The 27022-nt window shown below is 46.5% G+C and overlaps 1 long non-coding RNA gene across 1 annotated transcript in view; it reads right to left on the bottom strand.

Annotated features, from left to right (window-relative positions):
- Positions 1 to 24406, bottom strand: part of LOC109324274 — a 30093-nt gene extending 5687 nt beyond the window's left edge. The window contains exon 1 of the long non-coding RNA XR_002104894.1: positions 23840 to 24406. This is a non-coding gene — a long non-coding RNA (uncharacterized LOC109324274). The remainder of the gene's footprint in view (positions 1 to 23839) is intronic.
- Between the last annotated feature and the right edge of the window lie 2616 nt (positions 24407 to 27022).

Raw genomic sequence — 27022 nt, 5'->3', positions numbered from 1 at the left:
ACTGATCCACCCGGCACTGATTATCTAATAACTGACCTTCACAAGGGCTAGCTTCTCTTTGCAAACCTAGGCGTCATGAACAGGTGACTCTCACACTCCAGATATGAGCCGCCACGGATAAGGCAATCACTGTGCTCTCTTTTTTGGATTGTTTCTTTAAGTAAGCAGAGAGCTCAGCTGAGCTCACAATGTAAAAACAATGCAGTGAATTTTGCTCAGGGCAGCGAAGAACTCAGAGTGGGATCAAGGGACTTTTTGCCTTGTACTCATCCAGCACAAGGAGAGAAAAATCGCATCAGCAAGGTCCAATAAGGCATGGGTACAAAACCCCCTGACTTCTGGTTTCACTGAACTGCCAGAAAACTAGACCCCGCCGTCAGCACACCAAAAGCCCGTGTTTCTACCACATGTGGCTTCCTGTTACAGCGTTGTCTTATTTAGCTGAAATTGCCCTTGCTGTGGATGTGAATAATTACATTATTTCTGTTTACCAAAAGAAAGCAATGACGCATCTCATATCATTTCCTTTGCTGTTATACATGTCTTGTAACAAGCTATGAGCAGGTGCTTGCTTTACTTAAACACTTCTCAGGTATAGTTTTAAAAATAGACAAAACATTTTTGGTGGGTTTAAAATGGTGGCTTTCGTTTAAACAAAAAAACAACCCACACATAATTTTTTTACCTTTTTTCAACTGTTAACCAAAACCCTAACCTAAAACACTCTTATTTTTAATAGCCAATAAGTACAGTTGTCCCATTGTTCTTTCACATGTGCAATTTTAATGGGAAACCAAGGGCTTGAATAAATGTATGTCAGCAGAGCTTACTGTACGTCAAAAAACGCCACCATTCCTGCAATTTAAGGGGGACCTGTTTTACTTCTCCACTGGTTTGCACTTTGTGTGGTCAATTATGTATGTGCAAAATGGGTGTAATGCATTACCGATGAAAATGGGAACATCTGAGCAGCGTAAAAGATGCTGGAAGGTACACAACAGTGCAAAATAAAAACTCCTCTTTCTGTTTTTGGACAGGTATTTAATTACTATAAACTCGCAGCTCCTAGAATAAGACTTAGCATTCATACATTGATTAACGTGTCCAAAAGACTGATCAGATATTTCCTCATTGCCACCAGATGTGGCAGTTTAACCAGATTCACAGGGGGACTGGACAAATTCTTGGAGGAAAGGGGCATGGGAGTGAGGGGCGCAGCCTCCGAATTGCAGCCTCCTAGGCCTTAAATGCTGGAGGCTGCAAGGGAGAGAGGAACAGTGGAGAAAACCCTGATCTGACCCACCTGCTATTTCCTACCTATGGGGACTTTTTACCATCGTTAATTTTCCCTGAGCCCGAGGAAGTGTGTGTGTGCCCAAAAGCTTGCAGAAAAAGTTTCTTTGTTGGTTTTTTTTTTGCAATTTCTCTGTTGGTCTAATAAAAGGTATCATCTCTGAACCAAAATTTGTAGAGTTTTGCATTTCTTTTTCTCTCAGGCCAACACGGCTACCAAACACATCCCTGATCTGCCCCAGGTCACTCTCCCTTTCAGCATCGGCTCTCTGCCCCGGTGTGACACAGGAGCCTGGGCAGGATGGATGTATGGTCTGATCCAGTGAAGAGCAGTTCTGATGGTCCCTCTACACCCATCGGCTAGGTAAGACGTCTGTTATCTATGTTTGAAAACCAACTCATGGAAAGCCAAGGCAGGGAGCTGAAGTAACTTGCCGGAGGCAAGTCAGCGACAACACTGGGACCGAAGACAACAGCTGCTCAATCTGAACCACGTGCTCATCCCACCACTCTGTGGCACCTCTGGTTACACATTTATCCTGTTGAATTCTCCGCATTAGCAAGTCAGCATCTAGATTTTATTTTTAAAAGGAATAAATTAAGTTAACCTTTGCAACTGCAGGACTGGGTCGTCTAGTGCCAGCCTGAATGCTCTGTGCTGTTCTGGTCACACAAAGCAGCCTTAATCCCCATAGACCCAAACATGGGAGTATTTGCCCTCATGAAGGGCTCATCTTTCCCCCCTCCCCTTGCCAAATTCCTAGGCAGGGGCAAATCATATCAATTAGAAGTAGTTTCTGAGGCATAATGCGGCTGTAGCTCCAGATCTGAGCCATTGCATGTATGCAGAGATAAGGTGATAGGGGTGTAGGTTGTAGCCGTGTCGGTCTAAGGACACAGGCGGACAAGGTTCTTTGGGTAAATCTGATGTCTCTTGTTAGTTGGTCTAATAAAAAGATATCAGGTTTCCCCAAAGAACCGTGTCAAGATCAGGTAATCAAATCTCATGCTTCTGAGATATGGGTTTCTACAAGGGATTCCTCTTCCCTCCCTTATCTCACAGTCTGCTAGGTTCATTATTTTCCATCTGAGTCTGGAGCTGTAGGCAACAGCCACTGCACATGGCAGGACCTTGGACCAGACTGGGCAATAATCTGATCTCTTGCTATATTCCTGGGAAATCAGGGATAAGTCATTCTAAGGTGAAATTATTCTTCTTTCCCTTCACAATTACCTATCAGTGCACATTCATGGAGATACTTAATAGACGATTTCAGTCAAGACCAAGCCAACACATTCATCTCCCCTTCGCACTCCAGTTGCAACACCCAATATTTGTCCATATAGGCAGCACTGCGCACCTCCATTCGACTCTGGCTTTTTTGGTAGGATTTGATGGGTGTGAATGAAGCCTAAATTGGATGGAAAGAAAAATGGGAGAATAAAAACTAAAGGTGGCTTCATGCGTGAAGAGCCCGGCTTTACTCAACGCGCAGAGTGGTAGGGAGCTAGTTGTGAAACAGGAGGCATGTCAGGATCGCTGCGTCCCGAAATAAATAGCATGTCATAGACGTATTTAGCAAGTGAGGAAAGCAAGCCCCAGACAAATGAAAGAAGGGGGAAAGCAGTCCCTGGCTGGGAGGTTATTGAATATTTATAGTCAGGAAACCTCTAGTTCTGACTGGGGATTTTCCTGCTTTCCTCACCCCTGCCACTATATTTGGGACGTGATTCTGTTTATCAGTTGAAAGGATGCTCTTGTCAAATCTACTTTTTGAAATTAAAAAAAAAAAGTTGGAAAATATCTAAAAGGAAAAAAAAAACCTTCTCCAGCTGCTGGTCATAGCTCTGTGAGGAGACGGATCACCACCCACTATATTGATTTAGCCAAAGAACATCATGTACTTTATATTTAAAGACTTCTGAATGCAATGGACAACTGCAAAGAGGAATTCTTCTGAACAACACACTTATTAGTAAAGACAATATTTCTACCCTCCTCTATTACTGCCAGACGTGGGTGACCAGCATTTGAAATTTGTCTCCAGCCAAAAGCAGGTGGCTAGAAAGATCTTCAGTAGTTTCTTTTCCTTAGCAGAGGCAGCTGACTGGGTTGCAGAGCAGAAGTGTTACTTTCCTTCGCATGGCAAAAGCAAGCTTCGAGGGAAGAAAATAAAAAGTTACTAAGAAATGAACCACAGCTCAAGGCACCAGGGTGCCCAGCTGAAAATGAGATAACATTTCGACTTGCTTTTGTCTGTGCAGTGTGCTTTGGAGGTCCTTATCTGACTGGATATACCATAGGCCCCACCATAATACCATTGCCCGTGACCTTTAAGCCATATGGATCCCAATGCCATTGGCTTCAAAGCAAGTTGTTTGAGGTTTGCACTAAGCAGGAAGTGATTGTAAGTATGAACATACCCAAGCTAGCTTCAGTCCAGCTAATTTAAGTACTCAGAGAGAGGGTGCATCTACACGTGCATTAACATGCTTTAGTTCATGCACATTAAATCTAGTACCACTGGGTGCCTATACACCAACCAGAAGGCTGCTCCAACACACTGTAACTACAGCGCATCGGAGCAGATCCAGTTAATCGAGTCTCCTGGAGCGTGGCAATTACCACACTCCAGCCACCCTCCGTGTCTTGTGTATCAACATCCCCATGCTGCAGAATGGCAGTGGGGGAGCTTTAACTAAAGATCATTTGACTTTAGACAAAGCACCTCCACCAACTGTTCTGAAGCATGGGGATGCTGATATACAAAACGCTCCAGGCACTCTAATTAGAGCAGCCCTGACAGCCACTCTAATTAAAGTGACCTCCTCCCTCATTCCCGAAGCATGTGTATAAATGCCCCTAGTGATGCTTTAATGTGCATTAAAGTGCACGTGTAGACATGCCCAGAGTAGCCTAGCAATAGTACTACAGCAAGAGCCACATAAGCCCTGTCTTACCTGCAGTGCCACACCTAGACTCCCGGCAGCCCCAGGCAAACTTTTAGTATCAGGCCCCCCTTCGCCAGAGATAATGATAATAATAATTGGACAGCGGGGGATTAGGTATACATATATACACAATATTAAAACTTTTTTTTTGCAATTGTAATTTCCCCGCCCCCCCATTTTCAGGTCACCTTTCTGTGCAGGCCCTGGGCGACTGCCCGGTTTGCCCATGCCTGTGTCCAGGTCTCCTTACCTGGGCAGCCAGAACCTGAATTGCTGTGGCTACACTGGCATTAGTCCCAGATTAGGACTAGTGTAGGTCTGTCTGCACCTGCTCCCAGCACTTCAGTTAGCAGTGCAGATGCCCTGAGAAAGGAGCAAATATGTCCTGGATAAAGCACTTCAGGAGTTTACTGTCCACCCAGAATCACTTTGTGCACCCCAGCTGGGCAACTGAACAGCTGCTTAACAACCCTCAGCAATTTACATAACAATTTGGACAGGAAATAAAAAGGAAAGTGATGTTCAATTGAAGCCAGGGGGGGAATTTTTGTAAATAAAATGTCATTTGCAGAGCTGGAGCTCAGCCAGGGTATGAAGATTTATAAGAAATGCTACCATTTCTTTTTAAATGACCAGCTGAAGCCAGGAAGTTAGTTCTATAGCTTCATTACAAATATATATGTACAGTGCTGTCGACAAGCTGACCTGTAATGTGGTGGCATCTCGATCCATTATTGGCTTTTACAGAGAACTGCCATCTACTGAATAGCCAATCTGTCCACCTGTGGTTTTTGAGCGGTAACTATTTCCTGTAGTACCTAGGAGAGCCCTGGCAGCTTCCCATCCAAACACCACGCAGGACCAATCACGCTTAGATCAGGAAGTCTAATGAGATCACAGTGGGAGGTGACATCGCTCCAGGCCATCCCTAGTTTGTCCTCTGTTCTCAGGTTATTGCCACTGACTTTTCTGCTACTTCCCAAGCCTTGTACTGTGGGAAGTGTTAGTTACAATCCTACAGCTTGGCTTCCGTCACCCGTCTCCTTCTGCAATCATATACCCCAAAGCGATGTGGATTTGAAACACCATGGAAGTGAAATAAAGCATTTTACACCCATTTTGTACCATATGAGTGTCAACGCAAGGTGCAGGGGAAAGCTGATAGACAGCCTACAGTACATGAGGATTACTCATCCTCTAGCCTCTGCGGGGTGAAATGCAGTTTCTGTTGAACAGACAACACATTTTCAAAATGCTCAGCATGTGACAACTCCATCATGCTTAAAGAAACGAGTTTGCTACCTGAATCCTACCAATTGGGCCAGAAAGGGGCAGGTTCTTTTAAACAGGTCAAACTACTTCAATGCAGTGGGTCCATTACTATCCCTTTTCCTTCCCCTCTCCCTCAATCTACACAGAATCATAAAAAATGAGGGCTGGGAGGGACCTCAGGAGGTCGCATCTAGTCCACAGCAGGGCCAGCCCCAACTACATCATCCTGCCAAGGCTTTGTTTAGCCAGGTCTTAAACACCTCCCAGGATGGAGACTCCACCACTTCTCTGGGGAACCTGTTCCAGTGCTTCACCACCCGCCTAGTGAGAAAGTTTTTCCTAATATCCAATTTAAACCTCCCTTGCTGCAACTGGAGCCCATTGCTCCTTGTTCTGTCATCTGCCCCCACTGAGAACAGCCCAGCTCCAGCCTCTTTGAAGGCAACCTGCAGGGAGTCAAAGGCCGCTATGCAGCTCCTTTCCTCCTCTTCTGGCTCCTCCACGGTTCTCAGGTTTACTGGGGAAGTGAAGAAGGTGATTCATCTGCTTCTCGCATGTGAACAACCACATCCCCTATTTACCAAACTCTTGAGAGCATGCATTGAGGTTCACAGACATCTTGAACCTTACAGTCAAGGGTCTGCTAAGCTTGGTAAGTCTGAGGCTTGATGCAACCATTTTGCACATCTCTATCTGCATCTCTCAGCCATCTTAACTACCCCTTGCCCTTTGTCATTCTTTTGAGCCCCTGGAACTCAATATATCCCTTCTGATCTAGCCTCTCACCTCTCAGCTACTCAAAGATGTGATAAATATGCAAGTTGTGTGTGCACATACGTGTGCATATCCCCCCATTTTTTTCACTGGAGCACCAAAGATCTGGTCAGATGCTATTAAGCAATGGTCCATTTTCAAATCAGATTAGCATCTGAAATGTGTTACCACCTTTGCGTGCTGTTCATGTACAAGGGGCATGTCTACACAAGACACTTACTTTGAATTAGCCTAATAACACTGCGCAGTAGCGTGTCACAGCAAAAACCACGCTAACAGCTCACTCCGCAGTGTTCTTAGGCTAATGGGCAGTAAGCATCGCTAAATAACCGTGTGCCAGTGCAGTAACTCTAGACTAGTCATTGTGCATTCAGTTAGTACTTCATTAAGGAAGTACTAAACTAAATGTGCAGTAGTTAGTGTGCATTACTGAACATGTAGACGCACCCACAGTGAACGAAGCTTGGATTAGCCAGTTCCAAATGAATCCACTTGATTTGTGGTCCCTCCTGTCAACAGACCACAAGATATATGGCATCTCTGGAAAGCCTTTTCATTTCACTATGCACACGTGCAAATCAGATTTCTACCTTGGAACTCCACTTTTGTAGTCCTTAATTAGGTTTCTTTAATATAATATTACTCCCACTATATTAAAACATTCATGTAGTTTGGTCCTGTTTATACAGCCAGCATGTGTTGTAATTATGGTATAGAGAAACCTGTTCCTTAATAATCCCTTATGGAATCGGGAACTACAATATTTTTATCAGGAAAAAAAAATAGTCCTTGAACACCCTGCTAGAGGCAAAGCCACGCTATGCCTATATATAACTGTAACCCGTTGACAAGAGTATCTTCCAGATAGATCTTCATCTATGTCAGATCCACAGAGATTAAGATTTTATTTCAATCCTGGTTAAGGAGACTCGACCGAGCAGCTCGTGCTAAAACAGCTTGTGGCTTCAGCTGTGTGGAGGTCACTGGTTCAATCATGCAAGTGTCAGCTCAGGGGATTGTTCTCACCCTGATGCAGGGGCTACTAGCATGGCTCCAACATTAGAGAAGACAGGGCCAAATGAGACTCCTAGTTTTGTAATACAGATACTTAACCATGAGACTACCACCTAATTTCACCCGGGCAATGGAACAGCCCAGAGAGGGGAATAGATGGTGACGGGAAAAAAATAGGCAATCACAGCCGCATAAGCATGCCAGCAGCATGGCAGTAGCTAGAAGTTGCTACTACTCCCATGAATCCCACTGCCCTCGGTGCCTGGCTGTACCATTAGGCTTCTGGTGCCAGGACTTCCAAGATACAAGCCTGTAATAAAAGCCAAATATTTTAGAGCCTCTTGCCAAACTTCAATGTGCATTTATGCCAGTGTCCATGATTTGTAGATCCTCATGATATAATGGTCACTATGTGGATTATTTTCTTATTAAAGTGTTACAGAGCTAAGCTGTACAAGCAGCTCCCCTTGGCTTCAGCCAAAACTAAAATGAATAAATCAATGCAAGGTTGGGGGGGCGGGGTTCCCTCCTTCTCCTGTATCATTAGGATGAAACACTAATTAAATTAACACTTCACAAGTGCATAGAAGTCTCTGATCTTTGAAGTCATTGGATTCTCTAGCTTGCCTTGCTGTCAGCATCTCAAAGAGTTTTGCAACCCAGTGCAGTACAAAACGCGAGTGCGTGCCGTGTGGAATAGCAGGTGCTTATGTCCGGGAGGCAGAATCAGTAAGTAAAATCATAGAGAAGCTGGGCTGGAAGGGACCTCCAGAGGTCACATCTAATCCAACCCCCTGCCTGCGGTAGAATTATCTCTATCCAAACCACCCCATCCAAATCCATCGATTAACCTCTTAGCAAATTTACAACCATCCCTAACACAATCACAAGATATCACACCCAACCTGCCACAGGTAAAGCAGAGGAGCCACCGCAGCCACCATCCTGCTGATGCAAAGGTTGGGAGTTTTCTGCAGACAATTGAGAGAGATGCATTTTTGAACGAGTGTTGCCAATTCTCCCGATGATCTTTGCCACTGTTCTGTCACAGGTAACGCCTCCTACCCCCCCCTAAATCACAGCATCTGAAATGATGGGATTATGAGAAGCTCTGCTTCCACTTTCAAAATAAGCCCTGAATATTGGGGAATGAGGCCTGGACTTGAGACCTTTGTGTTTCCTAAAGGCTTAAAACCCAGAAGGCAAAAACAACCCAAAATGAATATTCTTTTTTAAAAGGTTCCTCTGATTTTAAGTCAGACAGTCTCCTGATTCATTTTGGATCCTGAGTCATGCCACGTGGGTTTTTTTTAATACATATGAGCTTGGCTTTAGACCGTAGGCAGCACAAAGTGTGGGTGCTAGTTTTTGGTGGGGCAGTTTGATGACTGAATAATTGCAAGGCCTATTCAGGGATTAGCTATTGTTGCCCTGAAGTTTGCAGGTATTGCAGGGGTCCAGTTTTACATGATGCCAAGAGCCTACAACCTGGGGTAGGGCTGCATGAAGGTAAATGTACAAAGCAAGCACTGTTGGAGTTGGGCAGTGTATCAAGAAGAAAGCCTGAATTCAAAGTCCCAGGCCTTGCAGCCTCTCTCTACTGATCTGCCTACTCTTAGGGTTTCATTTGGTTCCCCTCACTTGTACCTAGACCCCCTTCTTGTAAAACCAGTATCAGTGGTGGAGGCTCTGGCTTACCATATACCTGCATTTCAGACAGACAACCAAGCAGTGAGACAAGTCAGGAGAAGTCTACAAAAAGGAGTATCCCGCCTTCCCAATAAAGCAGTGCATTGCTTTCCAGGCTTTGAAGATGAGAAGCCCAATGCGAAGTTCAGGCCTGTGGGATTACATCATCGATGTCAGTGAGTGATGGGAGGTACAAACTCGTCTCCCCCCACCAAAACTGTGTGTGAAAGGGATGGCTAGATGAAAGCAGATTTTTATAACAGCATCAGTGAATCATAGAGAAGTTGGGCTGGAAGGGGCCTCCAGAGGTCATCTAGTTCAACCCCGTCCCTGAGGCAGGATCAGCCCATCCAAACCTGTTGTCTCCCCACTGGCATACCCAAGGAGCCCTTCAAATCCCAGTTCTCATCCTCTAAAAACAAAGACTGCTGGAAACCTTGCCAGTGCATTTATTAACGGGAGCAACCAAAGGTTGCTCGGTGCTTTCCAAACAATTCAGGATAGCGTAGAAAGAGATGTCACCCTTTCCTCATTCTTCCTGCTTATGGTGGGGACAGGAAATATAAATGCAGTTGTGGACTAGACTTAGTTAATTGTTTATTGAATACAGTGGATCATTCATTAACCAAGTCAAAGCCCAGGAAGCAAATGATGTTGACTCCATACAGGATGGGCAGACTGGTTTTGTGCAAGTGGGAAAGCCACCTGTTCGCAGTGCAAGAACTGCCATCTTTGCAGTTTACTACGTTTCCACGATTTTATATACCTTGGATATTAACATTTCCAAAACCCTCATAAGTTCAGGATTGCTTACATATACTCTTTTAAAAAGACCATTCTCACAGTACCTCCACAGCGCCAGTCTCTGTTGGACCTTGGAAATACAGAAGACAAAAGTGAGAAGGTCAAAATAAATAAGGAAAAAAGGTGGAATTCAGGTAGAACAAAGGGGGAAAGTCTTTTCCACATATATTTCCCCTCAGTTTTGAACGACAAGGTTTTCGGGTGCATTTGTAACAGTGTCAACACCGCTCCAGAGGCATCTCAGGACATCTGAAGAGGATGCAGTAGAAAGATGTGTTAAGGCTAGTGAGTGGATGAGAATGGGCTTGAAATAGCAGCTGATTGTGCAGTTTAATTAAAACAGGGAAAGGACAGATCAAAAATAGCCAGCGGAAACTAATATTGCTTCACTGGCAAATGAAAGTGTTACAACACAACTGTTGTGGTGCACATGCTCATCTGCATGCCGAACGGTCCACGTGACACAAGCCGAACAAGACTTTCCAATTCAGGTAACGCAAGCATTTTCACAATAAGCTTCCAGGCCTGACATCATGCTGTAACCATTTCCTTTGGCCACCAATGGTTTGCACAATGGATTGACCACATGTATTTCTTTGCTGGGTTAGGATGACAAGGAAAAAACAGACCCATCTTACTGTAAAATCTTTAACACTGCTGTTTTCTGTAACCCCTCCGCGAGCCAAAAATCAAAGCGAGAATGCAGTTGAAGGGATGTAGCCAAATAAATCATAAGGGAAAAAAAAAAAAAGTCTCTTACTTTGGTGATCAATAGTGTTTGGAGTTATGAATTTTTAAAATCTTTAATGCTTCTGAGGGAGCGTGAACCTAGGAAAGCAGCTTCAGTATCATATGCTATGTAGCCCCGTTTTTCCTTTTTTCTACTTCACAATAAAGATCATGCGGCACATAGAAACTACAGTCACAGGCCTCAATAAAAGACTGGAGAAAGAAACAGCTGTCCCTTGTATTAGTGATTATATTTACCGTGAACATTGATTTTCACAGAATCAGAGAAAATGAGGGTTGGGAGGGACCTCGGGAGCAGGACCAGCCCCAACTGCATCATCTCAGCCAAAGGTTTGTCTAGCTGGGTCTTAAACACCTCCGAGGATGGAGATGCCACCACTGCTCTAGGTGTTTGTGCTCCGTGGGACAGGACAAAGAGATATCCCACGTGTGGTATTTCTACCTAACAGGCCTCCTATAAGTGACACAGAACGGGCAGGGACAAGACAGGTCACCAACGTCTGAGGGCAGAGGAAGATTTCTTTTCATTCACCCTCTGATGAACTTCATCCAGCAAAACCAAGGGGAGGCAGTAGACTGGTGGGAAATCTCTCCCTTTGGACACAGGTGACCGACTCCGATGGAAGTCCCAGGACAGAATTTGGCCTTTAGTCGTTTTTTTTTAGCATGAAAAAACCTTTCCAAACTCGGGTTGCCAACCCTCCCAGATTGGCCAGGAGTCTACCAGAACTGGCACTGATCTCCTGGGGACTACTGAAAGCAATCCTGGAGATTTTAGTAGAAAATGAAATTAATGACATTATATCACGTTGGGGGAAAAAAAATCTTCTGGAATAGCTTCAGTCAGAGTTGGCAACCCTATTCCAAACTCAGGGCTGGACCATAACAGCAGCACTTTGTACTTAATTTGTGCTTTTCACTTAAAGACCTCAAAGCATTTTAGGCAGGTGTGGAAGTATCATCAGGAGACATTGGACTCAGTGAAAGTGGCCTTGCAACTGAACTGCAATGCTGCTAGTAAAAGCAACCACGACTGAGTCCTCAGGGTAAATAGTCCATTGGCGAACACTTGATTGGAGAAATGCTTATGATCTGCTAGCCCGTAGGCTGCCTAAATGTAATGGCTTTTGTTGCTGGACCTGCCACAGAGCCAACACATGCTAATACTGCAACTGCACTGCCTTGGGGGATTTTGGTATGAACGAGAAAACACTATACCCTTTGGACACAACACCTGCTAGAAATGGCAAAGAGACCTGGTTGTTTTCAGGCCTTATCTTATATATATACACACACACACACACACACACACATATACATACACAGACACACATACATATGCATATACATACACACAGTGCACTCCCTCCATGTTATTCTCACACACCTGTGTCATAGGGGAGTGTCGGCATCTTAGCCCATGGTCATGGTATATCAGCAGCACAATGAGGGGGTTTTTCTTCTTCTTCTTTTTTTAATTTTTGGAAGCATCCTGCCAAGGAAAGAAATCAAATCTAATTGCGTGCAAGATTCTTGTAAGAGAGATTATACCTGAAATCACACCAGGGCACTTCACTTTGCAAAACGGATTTTTATTAAACAAGTGAGGAAGCAAGTCAAAAAGATCGTATGTCAAAATTAAGGAAATGAAAATGCTCAGACACAGCATGGAGACCACTTCGGCCTCCCGTAAATGAGACAGAGAAGGGAAACTTGTCTCTAGACAAGAAAAGGGAAATCAAGAAGGCAAGGCAAAAAAGAAAACAATACAGCTCAATTGCAATACCCAGGAGTTTACTCAAGCCAAACAGATACGCTCAGAAAGACAGAGATCTAGTTCAAGTGGATACAATTATAAGGAACAAACGATGGCAGGTAACACATGTGATGGAAATCAAAGAGGCTCAGAGGGAGTCTGAAGAGCAACTAGCTAGGACCATAAAACAGAATTTCTTATAGGATAACAGAAGCAAGCTGTCGGCAGGAACAAGTGGGGTTTGGAGAGAGCTGAGAGAGAGATTAGGGGAAGCTGATGGAGGCAATGAAATCATTTTTCATGACAAAGGTAGGGAGCGGCCTACCCCAGACTAGTTTCTTTCAGTGAAGAACTAAATATTGGGGCTAGGGGCAGACATTACACATAAACCGGTTTACATGATCAGAAACTGGTTTAAACCTGTAACAGAACAGACGTTCAGTGCAGTATGAAACTATGAAACATAAACCAGTTGGACAACGGCTGAAACCAGTTTGAGATAAGCCCGGTTGAATGTAGTATCAGACTTAACTGATTTGGGTCAAACCGGTTGTCCGTCCAAGACCTAAGAGTACTGTATTCCTACCCAAAGCACAGTTCACCCGTGGACCTCCCTGCCACAAGGCTGGAGTTCGGGGGTTGGACTACATGACCTCCTGAGGTCCCTTCCAAGCCCTAATTTTCTATGAAATTTTCTACAATAAGTGTCATTGAGACCAAGATACAGAAAAAGAGATTCAGTTTTGAAGTTTGGGCGCTGCACAGCAACCTACGAGCTATGGGCAAGATATTTATTAATTGCCCATTATGGGTGATCGGTAAGGTCCCTTCCAGCCCCTAATATCTATGAGACTCTGGAGATTTTAGTAACTTCTGTAGCTTCGGCACTAGCTTCTCTCAGAGACAGGGCACAAAACTAGATGGACAGTTGTTTGAACTTCTGGGGCTCGTCCACTGTTATTGCCACCGCCACCACAACCTAATTATGTTGTGTAGTTTACTCTCAAGTTTATGCACATTTATGCACAAGAATCGTGTTCCCTCCACGGTGCCGTTGCAGCCACCTCTGCAGCTGAAACAGCAGCCCAGAAACGCTGCAGGATGAGTCAGGACAAGAAGTGCAAAAGGATTTCTGTGCTCGCATGAAACTGCAGGAGGAATCTGAGGCCAGAACGTGGAAGTGGGCAGGGCACGGGGTTTGCACGCTGGCGCTTACAAAAGGTATTATGGGATGTTTAATGACCGCAAGCAGCTGGGGCCTTGGTTGTACATCTCAGCTAAACTCCAAATTTGTCAATTTGCTGCTTTCTTGCCAAAAGAAAACAACCCCTGAAACACTTGTTTCCCAGGCTCGCTTGTCTCCAGCACACCCTGGTAGCCTTATCCTGCTCCTGACCATCTTCTATCCTTTGCACCAGGTTTTGGAGGCAAACCGTTCTTGGGGGCAGCGTGCTTGTTTATACAATTACTGAATTCGGGTTAACATTCATTTTAGCGAGTCTTATCTCAAGGAGCAGCAATGGCAGCAGCTATCTGAGATTAGAGTCCGGGACAGTAACAGGCTGCTCACGGAGAAACCAGGGTGATGCTTTAGACTGCCTGACAATGTACATAGGGTGGAGGGAGGAAGGTTTGGGGGCCAGGGAGCCCTCTGCACTGTTATGTGGACTTGGTTCCCAGCACTGGTTGCTCAGCACAAGCGGCAATGATTTTCCAGACAGGAATAGCCGTGTCACACTAGAGAGCTGCTCCATTATGTCCAATATCCTGCGTTGTGCCATACCCAATCAGATCACTGGCTTGGCCAAGTCTAGAGTCCAGCCACCAAGCCAATAACCTCTCCTACCAGCTGAGGAAAATAATTTCTTCTTGACCCTTGCAGTGATCAGCTTATACCCCAAAGGAGGAAATTTGATTATCCTCCTCTTAATAGGCCTAACTGTAGGTGTCATAATTGACCATAAAATTACCCAGGCTTTTAAAAAATTGCATCTACAGTATATGATGTTGTAACATCCTCTAGCAGGGGAGGGGGAAAAAAGCTTATAGCAATAATTAACCTGAAAAACATCAATTTATTATTCTTCGCTTCCTACCCTCTGCCAGGATGTAGGCATACCCAAATGCATGATTAAGGATGCTAATAACGTTGCTTTGCATTTCTATTGTGACTTGCCTCACCAGAGCACAGGTGTTAAGTAATTAAAACACAACAGGTAGCAAAGAATGGATAGCATCATCTTAAAGTGACAGAAAGAGGCAGGAAGGGCTGCGGCAACTTCCCAAGCTCTCACAGCTGGTCAGCGACTGAGCCGAGAAAAAGGTCAGAGCTCTTGTGTCACTGCCGTGTGCTGACATCACTAGATAGAGGCTAAACTGTCATCACTTCTTTGTGCTACCGGGACCCTGAGGGATGCCAGCCAGGACCAGGCTCTCCGGTGCTGGTGACTAACATATGGAAGGGGACCATTTTGGCTCTACGAAGCCATCAGGGGCCACCAGAGCAGTCAGCGTTAACCAGAGCTGGAACAACACATGCATCCGTCAACGAATCACAGCAAGCATGCTCCGGTTCAAAGGAAAGGAAGCTACAGTGCATCCTGTAGCTTCCCAATGTAGTGGCACCGGTATGTGGCTTTATGGATGCACTTTATACAATGCAATGCGCACAGGAAAACAAAACCAAACAAACCCTAAAATTGTCACTGATGGTGATGAGCCTTCGGTGTATTTGAAGAGCTTGGAGAGCATTAAACAGGCCCTGTCGTTATAGTCTCCGAGCACCCGAGTTTCCTCCCAACACCGCTCTGAGATAGGATGTTGGTGCTAGGCTCATTTTAAAAACAAGAAAGAGAGTCTAGTCGTTTGCCCAAGATTACGCAGAGTCTGTGGTGGAAGAAGAACTTGAAGCCGATTCTCTGAAGTTTCCCACATGCTTACTCACCCCACCAGCTTGCCCAGCTGGTCCAGCTCCGACCCAAAAAACAAGAAGAGGAGAAACAGAAGCAAAAAGAAGAAGACACTTGCTCAAGATCAACACCACAGCAGTGCTGCCCACCCCAAGTGGTCAAAAAATCAAGGATAAGGCTTGAAAAAAATCACCAGCATCTGAGCTGATTTAAGGTATCCAGATTGTAGCCATGCCAGTTGAGAGGCAAAGGGTATCAGAACTCATGGTAGAGGTGATATAGTTTTGTTAGACCAACTAAATTTTTGCAAAAAAGAAAAAAAAAAAGGACTTGAAATTAAAGAAATTAAAGACTTTTTTGTGCAAAAATTGAGTTGGTCTAATAAAAGATATCACCTCTACCCCATGTCCTGAGCTGCTTTAATACATTTTAGGGGTCTTTTGATTTCCCTTCTGAGTGTTGAGCCTATAGGATGCATTCCCATCATATTTCCAAGCTTTTTGCTACCAACATGAAGGCAAGGAGATTCATTGTCTTTATAAATGGAAAGCGAGATGTTCTCTAGCTAACGTGACTCCAGGCAGAGGGGCCTTTTTTTATTTTATTTTTTTGGTTTTTAGAAATCAAATATTGCAACACTGCAAGACTTGAGACAAAACTTGGCAAGAATTAGCAATGCCACAGAATTAGCAGCAGAAAGAAAATAACCCGGTTCCACTGATACATCAGGGGACCTGAAGTCTACTGGACTCCTCCAGACCTCCCTCCCAATCCTTCCCTGGTGCCCGTGTTGTACAAGCCTGGATGGCAAACTCAGAAGGAACAGCCTCTAAAAATCTCCTTCTGGTATCTCTTCCCTAATTCCCCAGCAATATAAATAATTTTGTAAGTGATATAAAACATTTCCAAAAAAACATACGTCGCAAGCAGGAAGCGCTCGCGAGCTGCTGCCCAAACAGACTCTTTCCCTCTATCCCTCCCCCCATTTTGGAGAGCACTCAGGCAGCCTCATCACTTGAATAATTAGAAGGTGCCAGATGGCTGTAAATATGCTCACAATCCTTCTTATCCAGTTCCCTTCTCTCTGGAAGCCTTCTCGCTCTTCCCGGCAGCAAGCACCTGGCCTGTTCCCATTTGCTGACATCTTCCACTCTGCTCTTTTGATCTAAAATCACTTCCTCTGGGTTTTATTTTGAATCCAGATGTAAAGGGGAACTCTTCAAGACTGTGCTTTATGCCAGGTTAATATTAAACAGCCACCTATTAATTAATACTAGACAATTCCCTCCGTAGCTATTTCATACAAAGGCCTGGAAGCTCTTTTCAGAGAGCGAGAATCCTGTTCTCTTCATTGGAGTATTCCTGTTGTAGCTGTGATGGTCCAAGGCTGTGAGAGAAGCAAGGTGTAATGTGACTTGATACCTTAAGGCAACAAACAGACATTGCATTTGTCCTGGGAGAAAGCACAGTGGCTCAGATGGTCATCTCAGGACAACCCCTAGCAAGGTTCATGGGATAAGAGGCACTAGCAATTTATCCTGGGAGGTTATCAAGTGCATCTGAACACTCATCCTTGTCTACACGTGCCATTAATGCACAGTAATGTTGTTGTGCATTAAAAAAGGAAAGGGTCTACACGTGCCCCAGTCTGGGAGCAAATTTGCTCCCAGCTGGAGCAGGTGAGCACCAGGATGTTCCTATGATCTGCCCTGTTGCAGTAGCCAGGGGGAGCTCCATGCTGTCCCAGGTGCCAGCCTGGAGCTGGCAGGGTCTCGGGGCTGGTGGACTGCTGCATCCAGCCACCTGAGGATCAAACCTACTCCCCAAGTGGCTGGGAGAGGTGTCCCCATGAGAATGCTGCCTGGCAGCCACGTGGTGAACGAGAACCTCTCAATCCCCATGTAGCTGTCCCCACAAGGTGGGGATGCCTCTCCCCACCACCAGACCTGATCCCCACCTGGCTGGGATGCAGCAGTCCCAGCTGCAGCCTCCCAGTCATGTGGGGATAGGGATGTCCAAATTGCTCCCAGCCAGCATCTACACAGTAGCTAATGCGCAGTTAATCTACCTATATTTTCAGATAGAAGATAACCGTGCATTAGCCTATTTTACTGCACAGTAGCCGAGGGCACATGTGACAGGGCACTGTTTATGCCTGCCACTTTAAGATCAGAGCCAAACAGCCAGCAGGTGCTTGATTGAGGCAGCCACCTAAAACTGCGCCCTGCTGGGAGTGGGTGGCCTGGTGGGGCTCTCAGTGGCGCTGAAGCCCCCAGGAAATGCCAGGCTAGTTACCACCCCAGTGAAAGGCGTGTCGAGACACCTTAACCCCAGCTCCCACAACCGGGTGGGTTACCCACTAGTAGGGCCCAGAGGGCAGACCACAGGAGACAGAGTGGAGCTAGAGACTCAGAGACCTGACAGAGAGAGTACCCACAACTGGTCAATGCTGGGGCCAGGACCAGACCACTCAAAAGGGCCAGGGGCCCACCGCGAGGGACGCCCAGAGCTAAGAGGGCCTGGGGTTTCCGACTGGCCTTGGAGGTGATGCCAGGACCTGTATGGCCAAAGGTCCCGGGAGGACCACACCCAAAAGGGGGAAATAGTTTCAGGGAGCTAGATAGCCTGAATGAAGGTGGGGTAGGCCACTGGAATGAAGGGATCTTAGAGGGGTCCTGATCAGAGAAGTCTGGGGCCCAGCATGGGGCCGGTGATTGTAAGAACTGTGGATGCCATCTGCAAGGCATGGGCTGCGGTGTAGGGAAGGTACGGAGCCACAGATAGCACCCCCTGGCATCGGGGCAAGAAATGGGCAGCCTTCCGCCTAATTAAGATAATTAATTAATTAACAACAAGGCATGGCAGGTGAGAAGATGGGTGGTTGGTCCAGAACAGGTGGGCAGGCCAAAGGCAAATCGGCCCTGAGACGATAGCTACATAGCGATGCTTTACTGCACAATAGATTAGTCTACTGTGCAGTAAAACGTCTTGTGTAGACACACCCACTGAACACTACTGAAGTCAACTGTGTGACTGTATTCTCCCCACTGCAGAGTTCATCGTAGTCTCGGGGGACTTACTGAGTCCCAGTCTCATTTTCAGAACCCGTTCATTGCCCTCTCAAGGCCATTTTTGCAACGTAACTATGGACCCCACCTGCACTACAAACACACAAACTCTGATATGTCACACTCCTAAGAGGGAGGCTTGACTCTCCGCTGATGTTATCACAGCATCTTTGTGCTGGAAGTCACGCTGGGCATTTCACCAGAGCGGATTTCCACTAGACTTCTCTGAATCCATGAAAGCTTTCTCCCTGCCCCACAATTATAGCACATCGACTTTAAGCAAGAGAAATATTTCCATAAAGGAAAGAATGATAAGTGGCTAAGTGAATCAGAACGGGGAAACAGCAGTGAACACAGGGCACTTTTTCTATTCTTTTTTTGTTGTTGTTGAAAATGAAGCATTGCAGGGAAATCTCAAAACAGACACGATGACAGTTTTAAACAAATGAAGAGGAATAAAAAGAGGTCACGAGCTGGTTCAGATCATTCGCTTAGGCTGAGAAAAGAGCTACAGAGCATAATTTCCATGTCAGCTTCCGAAGTCAGTGGGTTAGCAGCAAATGAAGAGGCTCGAAGGATGACACATGCTATTTTTCACATATTAGGAATACATTCATTTGAACTGCTGCCTGTATTTTTGTTGTAACAAGACATAATCAGCTCTGTCCTACCCAGGCACCTAATCCCTGACCCTTGATCTCAGACTTCTTCGGTTCTTCATCTGATTCTTAGTTAAGAGAGTTAATATGGTCTATTTAAGGACTTTCTTGCTCTGCACTTGAGACTGATCTCTATGAGCAGGCGCCTCTGGGATCTGCTCCTCCGTCTGCTCTTGACTTGCTGCGTAATGCTCTGTAAGGGCCCGGGATTCCCCATAGATGAAAGGCAGCTCGCTTTGCTTGTTTACTCAGAAAAGTTGAAAACTTTAAACAACGCTTCAAAAGCACTTTGAGAAACTCCTCCAAATGGATCTAGAGAAAGTCTAAGTCCCCCTGCGCTGAATTCCCTTCCACATTTGTGCTTATTGTAGGATGCTGGTAGCAAATGGATTGGATTGTCTAGTAGGCCCTTTTTCTCTCTCCGTCGTTTTTTATGTTGTGTCCATCACCTTGGCATTTACAGGCTCTAACTCCTGAGCCCATAACCATCAACGTGAAATTCAACTCTGTATAGAAAGCCAACACACCACTGAGCTCTTCACCTAGCATCTGTTCTGTAGTAGAACACAATAGTGACATGAGAACCTATAGATATAGATATAGATAAAATATCCTATATATTATAAACATATATATACACACATATATAATATCCGATATATTATAAACACACACACACACATACACACACAAACACACACCCCATTGTATAAAACCCATTAAATATATATAAAGGAACCTATACAGTGTAGAGCCATGGAGCCAGCTTTTTTGGCAGGCGTGCCACATATTAACCTCATATCCACCACCCTGAGTGCTACTCTGATCCCATTCCCCTGCCCTATCTTCTGCTCTGCTTTCTGTTCCCAGCCCAGTGCTTTCTGCCTGATTTGCTGTTCTGCTTTCTGCTCCCTGCCACTGTGCTGTCTGTCCTGTTCCCCACCCCCCACTTGATCTGCTGTGTGCCACAGGTTGGCCACCCCTGGTGTCAAGTATAGATTAGGGACTTAAGTTAGAAATATGGTCAAGAAAATCAGATTTATCAGTGAAAAGCACAAAGGCTCGGATATGATAACTGCTGGACTTGATGATCTCGTGAGGTCCCTTCCAGCTCCTAACTTTTATGAATCTATGAACTGTTGGCATGGACCGGTTGGTCTGAAGAAAAGTAACCCTGCAGGTATTCAAGTGAAGGAAGAAACATGGAAGGCAGGAATAGTGAGAGAGACCTAACAGCAATAGTTGATAGCAAATCAGGTAATAGTTTGCAATTCAAGAGGGTACCTGCTCAGATAAGATGCTCTGGCCTTCAGCTCTGTGCAAGTCAGATGGGGGTCCTGCAGCTCCAGGAGGTGTACATACACCGACTGAGCTCTGTTTCTGCCCTGAAGAGCTTACTATCCCTAGAGACAAGAGAGATAACAGGTGAATTATTTTACAGGAAGCACTTGAGATTGAACAAAGTGCTCAAGGTCACATAGGGAAGCTGCAACAGAGCCAGGACCTGAGATCTAAGCCAGCGTCTCCCATACAATGTTATTTATTCTTTCTGATTCCCAACTGTCTTTGCCTAAAGCAGTATTCGGTCCAACTTGGACTTCCTTTCCTGGGTCTTCTGGCCAGATTAGCAATAGGAACTCCGGTGACCTGACTTATACGTAAAAGGGTCCCTTAGAGGGAAGCCATCTGTGTCTCTTCTCCCTTTGATTGGAGCTAAATTTAGAGCTGCTTTGAAATTCAAATCACCTAAGGACTGTGGAAGAGGTGGACACAAATTTCCTTGGGAAGGGGAGGTGGTGGTTTAGCATGACGGTGATTTTTAGACACCCAATTTTTCAAGCTTATATGCATACACCATCCCAGTCAGAAGCAAGTAGTTGCCCAGTCCAAAGAAATTGTGCATTTATTCCCCACGTTTGCTCACATCCCTCTTTGTCTCCATAGATCCAACATATCATTAGGGAAATTGGTTTATCTGTTGCCTTGCGCAAGTCTGCTAAGTACATTTCCTTCCTGCCATTTGCTCCCTCCCCTGTTTGCTGGGAAACAAGAAGCAGAAATACAAATAAATCTGATTCCATGTTCTCCCGATAACAGTTGTCTGTACCAGCAAGTCCATCACCCCTCCTCTGTCTGCAACCACGAGTCCATTTTGGCTAAGATTCTGTCTCTAAGCATCAGGTCTTAGTCCTCTTATCCATCCAGGAGTGGATTGCAGCCACTTCGGGGGTGGTGTACAGCAGCCGCTAGACAGCACGGTTATAGGACAGGAACTAAAGGAAAACCACGCAAACAATTGAAACTGCATGGGGTAGAGTTTAAGCGACCATGCAATTGGTCAGGGTTGAGCAGTCCTGCCAGGAGAAAATATCACTCGCACACAACTGAGAATCCTGCCGGCCTTTGCAGGTACCACGGAAGTGATTACCATGTCAGAAAAAAGCATGACTTACCCACCAATTGTGCTTGGAAAAGTGGCTGTAAAATAACAGGCTACAGACATGCCCCCTACCCACGCTTTCTCTCCCCTCTATAGCCCTGACAGGTCCTACCTTTTCCCCTCTCAAGACAACCGCGAGCATTCCTTGAAAAATCCTCTTCAACCTCCGGGGGTGCATCTACACATGCACTTTAATGCACATTAGCCTATTTTAATGCACATTAAGGCATCACAAAAAAACCATGAGCTTTTGCTACTGCACACTAAAATAGGCAAATGAACCCTTTTCTAGTACCTCACAATGGAGGTACTAAATTTAATGCACATTAGTAAAAGCACGTTGATGAATGTGTAGACACATCCAGGAACTGTTAGAGCCTCTCAGTGTCCCTCAGCTTTATTCCCACGCCAAGGGCCTTTGGGACTCCAGGTCTCCTTTTAGTATTATCTGCAAGCCAGATCTGCACTACCAAGACCGTAAATGCTGCAGTCTGTAAGTGGGAGAGAAACAGTGGGAGAAACCCTGGTCAGACTCAGATCACTCTCCCTCTCAGCATCTGTTCCCTGCCCCTGTGACACAGGAGACCGGGCAAGATGGATTCAGGCTCGGACCCAGTCAATGGCAGTTTTTATGGTCTAACTCCACTTTGAGGGGACGGCTGTAACAATACCAGCAAACCCCTGGACATTGCTCTCTTGGTAGAAGATGGTTTGATGCTCATAGGAAAGTAGGGCTGGAAGGGACCTCACAAGGTCACATCTAGTCCGGGCCCCAGCTCAAGACAGGATGAGCCCCGACTCAACCATCCCAGCTCAGCATCTGTCCAACCTGCTCTTGAAAACTTCCAAGGATAGAGATATGCCACAGTTTTTCCAGGCAGCCTGTTCCAATGTTTGACCGCCCTCAGAGTCAGAAAGGTCCTCCTCATCCCCGACCTCAAGTTCCTTTGCTGCAGCTTGAGGCCGTTGCTCCTAGTCCTGTCCCTTATGGACCCAAGTTAAAGCCCATCTCCACTGCCTCTGTAATCGCCCTTCAAATCCCCTCTCAGCCTTCTCTTCTCCAGACTCAGTAACCCTAGTTCCTCATCCCAGGCCGTGGTCACTTTTCCAGCGTAGCTACAGCAGTATAGCGCAGCCTTCAGCCTTGGGAAGAGCCCCCCCATTCCAGCCTGGCAAGATCCCAGCCACTGTCATCTAGACTCCTTTGAAGCAGCGCATCAGAGATGGACTTATCTGTGTCAGTCTTTTCTGTATTCTCCTCAGGTCTTTAACAGCCGCTTTACTGCCTCCCTGGATTTCGCTCTAGGAATCCAAGCAACCGGTAATATCAGCCTGGCCAGAGATGGAGTTACACATCATCTGCATAAGAGATAATCCAGTCACTTCTGTTATGGGCAAGGGCTGCAGGCAGGAGAAAGTGCAGAGACCTTGTTAGAGATGAGACGAGCATTGCCACCTCTCAGGGTTTTACAGGGTTTTATTGGTTTTACTGGTTTTACTGGGTGGTTTTGTTAAAGCCCTTGGCTGCTGGAGGGATGTGAAGGAGAAGAGGTTTCAGATCCTCCTGATTGCAGAGAAAAGCTGGGAGAGGGACATCACCAGTCCCTAAAAGGATCAGGAAGCAGAAAGGGGCACAGTGACAAGGACCCCCGTGATGTTCAGTGCGGTCTCATGAGTTTTTTTCCCCAGCGTGGGCTGGAAGCACTGAGATTATAGATAGCAACAAGTGGGCCGGAAGGGAGAGAGCAAGGATGATTGGCGCAGAGGAAGTGAAACGCTGCTTCAGAGAAATGACACAATTTCACACAGCACAAAGCCCAGCCGTAGCTCCCAGGTGCTGGCTCCAAACATTCAGCTGCATTTGTTCCTCCCCTTCCCTCTCCCTCTCAATGGCTTGGAAGCGATTGAGACTCTTTTCTTTTTACTTCCTCTTGATACTAGTAAGGCCAGAGCATAGGCAGCCCAGGCCAATGGTTAGGACTTCAGTGCTAACAGCTAAGAAGGGTACCAACAGCAGATGAAGCATCTGCATTCGAGAGAGAGGCAGAAACCAGGCCTGGCACGCTGAAACCAAAAAGCAGCTGTTTGACCTTAAATACAGCCCACAGCCAATCAGGCAGGCTGGTTTACAGGCTCCAGCTGCAGCTAACCAGCTCGTCAAAGTGCTTAGTGCTGCACCGATTAACCTCCGCCGCGGAGAGACTGACCTTTACAGTGACGGAGTCAGGCATTGCGAGGAAGAGGCCCAACTCAAAGGACCTGAGTGATGGCTCCATACAGAGGAGAGGCCCAGGCAACTCGGTTTGTTTCCCAGCTCTGCCACTTACTTCCTGTGTGACCTTGGGCAAGTCACTTAATCTGTCTGGATCTCACTTCTCCACCTGCACAAGGGAGGGACACTGTTGGTTTGCAGGGCTGTGAGGCCAACAAATACATGGAAGGATTGTTAGTGCATGGACCTGGGGTAATATACACAAACCAGATCAGGATCAGGAGATTAATGATGAAAGATGTCCTGATTATAAACCCGTCTCCTCTTTTGATAGCCAGCCGCAGTCCTCGGACGGGTGCTGGGAAGCTTTAGACTATAAACTGCAGCATCTAGGGCCTGCTAATGAACTCCGAGCTACCTAGCGGGGTCGAGCTGAACCATCTGCTCGGGAACTGGATTTTCTGGCAGGGATATGGCAAAACGCCATCTTTCCCCAGAGCACCTCTCAGCTGGGAGATCAGCTCCCCCTCACTTGATTGCCTGAGCATCCTGGAGTCGAGATGTCTGGTCCGAGCGCTGGCGGGGGGACTGGTGGGTGGATCTGTGGCATGATGCAGTTTAATCCCAGGTCTGGCGCGAACAAGAGGACAAAGCAGCCACCAGAGTGATCCAGCCCCCGGCTTCGCGGGCTTCCAACTGTATTGTTATCCTCAGCCATGCTTTTCAAGTCCTGAAGCTCCCTAGCATTTGGCCACCTCCCCATCTCATCTTTCTTCAGAGGAGCTGGAATCCCTTAAGCAGTCAAGCTTGACGGCAGCACGGGGAGTGAACGAGGGAGATCGCCGCACTCCCTGTTAAATGCTTCCACCTCTGCGGCGGGACACGGCAGCCCTTTAACAGCAAAGAGCAAGGCTCATGCAACCTTCGGTGGTCACAACAGCCAGCATCTCGGCTTCACTGGTCATCTTCGGTAGCGCAGGCCCTGCCATCACCAAGGCAGGGCATTGGATCAGTTTTCACCAACTGAATCATCAAAGTTCGTGCTTCAGCGGCCTGGGTTTCCCTTGGAGAGGTCTTGTGCCTAAGGAGTTTCCTGGCTGACCCTGTTACGCATGTGACCGTTCCCACATCACTGCCCCTCCTGCCTCATGGCTGGCGGCCGCCCTCAGTCCGAGCTTTCCCATTTTCTCCTTTAAACAGTTGCGACAAACATTTGCCACTCATCTGCTAAAGCCCAGGCCTTGAAAGTACAGCTTCCACCCTCCCCGCCCAGCAGCCCCAGCCAACGCCAGCACTTGCAGGCTGTCCAGCATCGTGCTGTCCCATTGCTAATTTTTCCAGCTCCGAATAATCGCCCTCTGTCAGCCTGTGACGCTTGTACAAACCTTTTATTCTGACCACAGCACTATGGCACGTCTCCCCTTTATCAGCCTGGAGGGGAGGCTTTCCAGAAATACGTGGCTCTTTTGGGAAGAAGCAACAGTCATTGATATGCATAACTCTCAGGCCCCTGGGGTCATGAGGGTCAGGGCACCAGCATTTAGTGCTCTGACTTGTTCAACCCCTCTCAGACACTGGGGGAATTCAGAAAGGGAGGAACCGTTTCCTTTGGCTTCCTTGCAGTCTGGAGATTTGGAACAAGAGGGAAAAAAACCCAGAATTGTTTGGCCTTCGCGTCGTCACAATAAATCCAGTAGAAGGCACCTATTTATTTATCTCTGAAAATACGTTTCAGAGGTATGGTAAATCGCTGGCAGAATTCACCACTGAACTTTTATCAAGTCAAAGGAAACTCGCCTGAAAGCATAGCAGAGGATTGTCTGATGTCAGCTCTTGGTAGGAATATTGCCAAAAGGAAGAACAATACACCACCACGATCCCCACCTTGTCCACCCCATGTTATTTCACAGCACCATCTCCCTCCCGGCTATAAAGCAAAGAAAAATGGTCACGGTGTCCTGAGACGTCCTAGTGCTTCCTCTGAACAGCACGTCCGGTCACCCAGGTCCTTCCACCCCTTTAAGTGTTCTTTAAATTAATCTCACTGTATCCTATCCCTGGGGAGGTGGGTAACAGCTCGTTTTTACAGACGGGGAAACTGAGGCACTGGAGATCACATCTGTCATCCATTGTTACAGGGGGATTCAGGGCCCCTGGATCCAAGTTTCATGCTCAGGAAGCTGCTCTGGAGCCTTTCCATAAGCTAACTCTGCCAAGACTGAAGGCAGGACTTGCTACTACCACAGAGCCTGGAGGCCAAGGGTTTTCATAAGTTTCAAAGAGGGATTGAGCACTTGTCTGGATCTCAGCAATACTCATTTACCATCACACATTATCACCCCTTGGCGAGGGACAGGAATCCTCCCACATCGGCATTCAAGCCAGAGCCAACTATAAAGACCCAAGGGCAAGGCCTGATTTGGGAGGCAATTTATTCTTCTGCTTCCCTTGGTAGCAGCTGGTCTCATCCCTGGTGAAGGCTGGATGCTGAGTCAGGTGGGTTCAATCCAGGCTGACAGGTCCCGGGTCCCTATTAATTAACTTTGCCCATGGTCTCAGAGCAGCTGGCTGAGAGCGCCTGCGGCTCTACATTAATTTTGCCCACAGGTGGTAGGTTGGAAATCAGTCTGATGTCTGTGGCCTGTGTAAAATGTCTCATGCTCAGTCCAGTTCTGGTTCTGCATCCTCAAAGCCACTGCTACCAGCTGGCAGCATGGCAGAGAGTGAATAGACATGCCTAGGGTGGGCCCTTCCACAGCGATGCTGATAGAGGAGGGTGTGCAGGCAGCTTGCTCAGAGAGAGAAGATAAAGACTTCAGGATGCTCTAGAGAGGAGGGGAGGGTAGTTGCCTTGGACTTGGGAGATGGCAGACCAGTTCCTTCTCTCACCATGATCACCCTGTGTGGTGTTGGCAGGTCACGGAGACCTTGCTCCTCCCCTTGCACTGTGGATTATAGCTTCTCCCTGTCTCCCATGATAACCAGTTCATTCCAATGCTCACCTGTGCCATGATGGGGCCCAGCATCCACCTCCACAAAGCCTTCCCTGCCCATCAACTTCATCCCACAGATCTGGATGTGAGCCTGCCATCACAGCACATGGCAGTCCTTCCGGCTTTTGTGTCATTTCCTTCTTAGACACGTCCGCACCCTGCAACAGCCCTAGGTAATAGCTGGTCTGCACGGATGCATGTTATTACAGACGGCTGTGGGTCCCGGCTGTCATCTGCCGCATTATGGTCAGTCTGTGCTGTTTCTTTGCTCTGACAGATGCTATCCAAAAATAAATAGGCCTGCACAGTTGCTTCTCATAGACAGAGAAATTAACCTGCCTATGTTTCACCATAAAAATATTAGTAAAAACCTGGAGCCTAACCAAATTACTGCCGGTTTCAATTACCTGCAGTGTAATGAAAAAGCCCAAGCTTGG

This window comes from Crocodylus porosus, unplaced genomic scaffold, assembly GCF_001723895.1.
Source record: "Crocodylus porosus isolate Cpor-Errol unplaced genomic scaffold, CroPor_comp1, whole genome shotgun sequence".
In the NCBI taxonomy this organism is placed as follows: Eukaryota; Metazoa; Chordata; order Crocodylia; family Crocodylidae; genus Crocodylus; species Crocodylus porosus.
The sequence above is the reverse complement of the archived record's forward strand: the minus strand, read 5'-3'. Positions and strand labels throughout refer to the sequence as shown.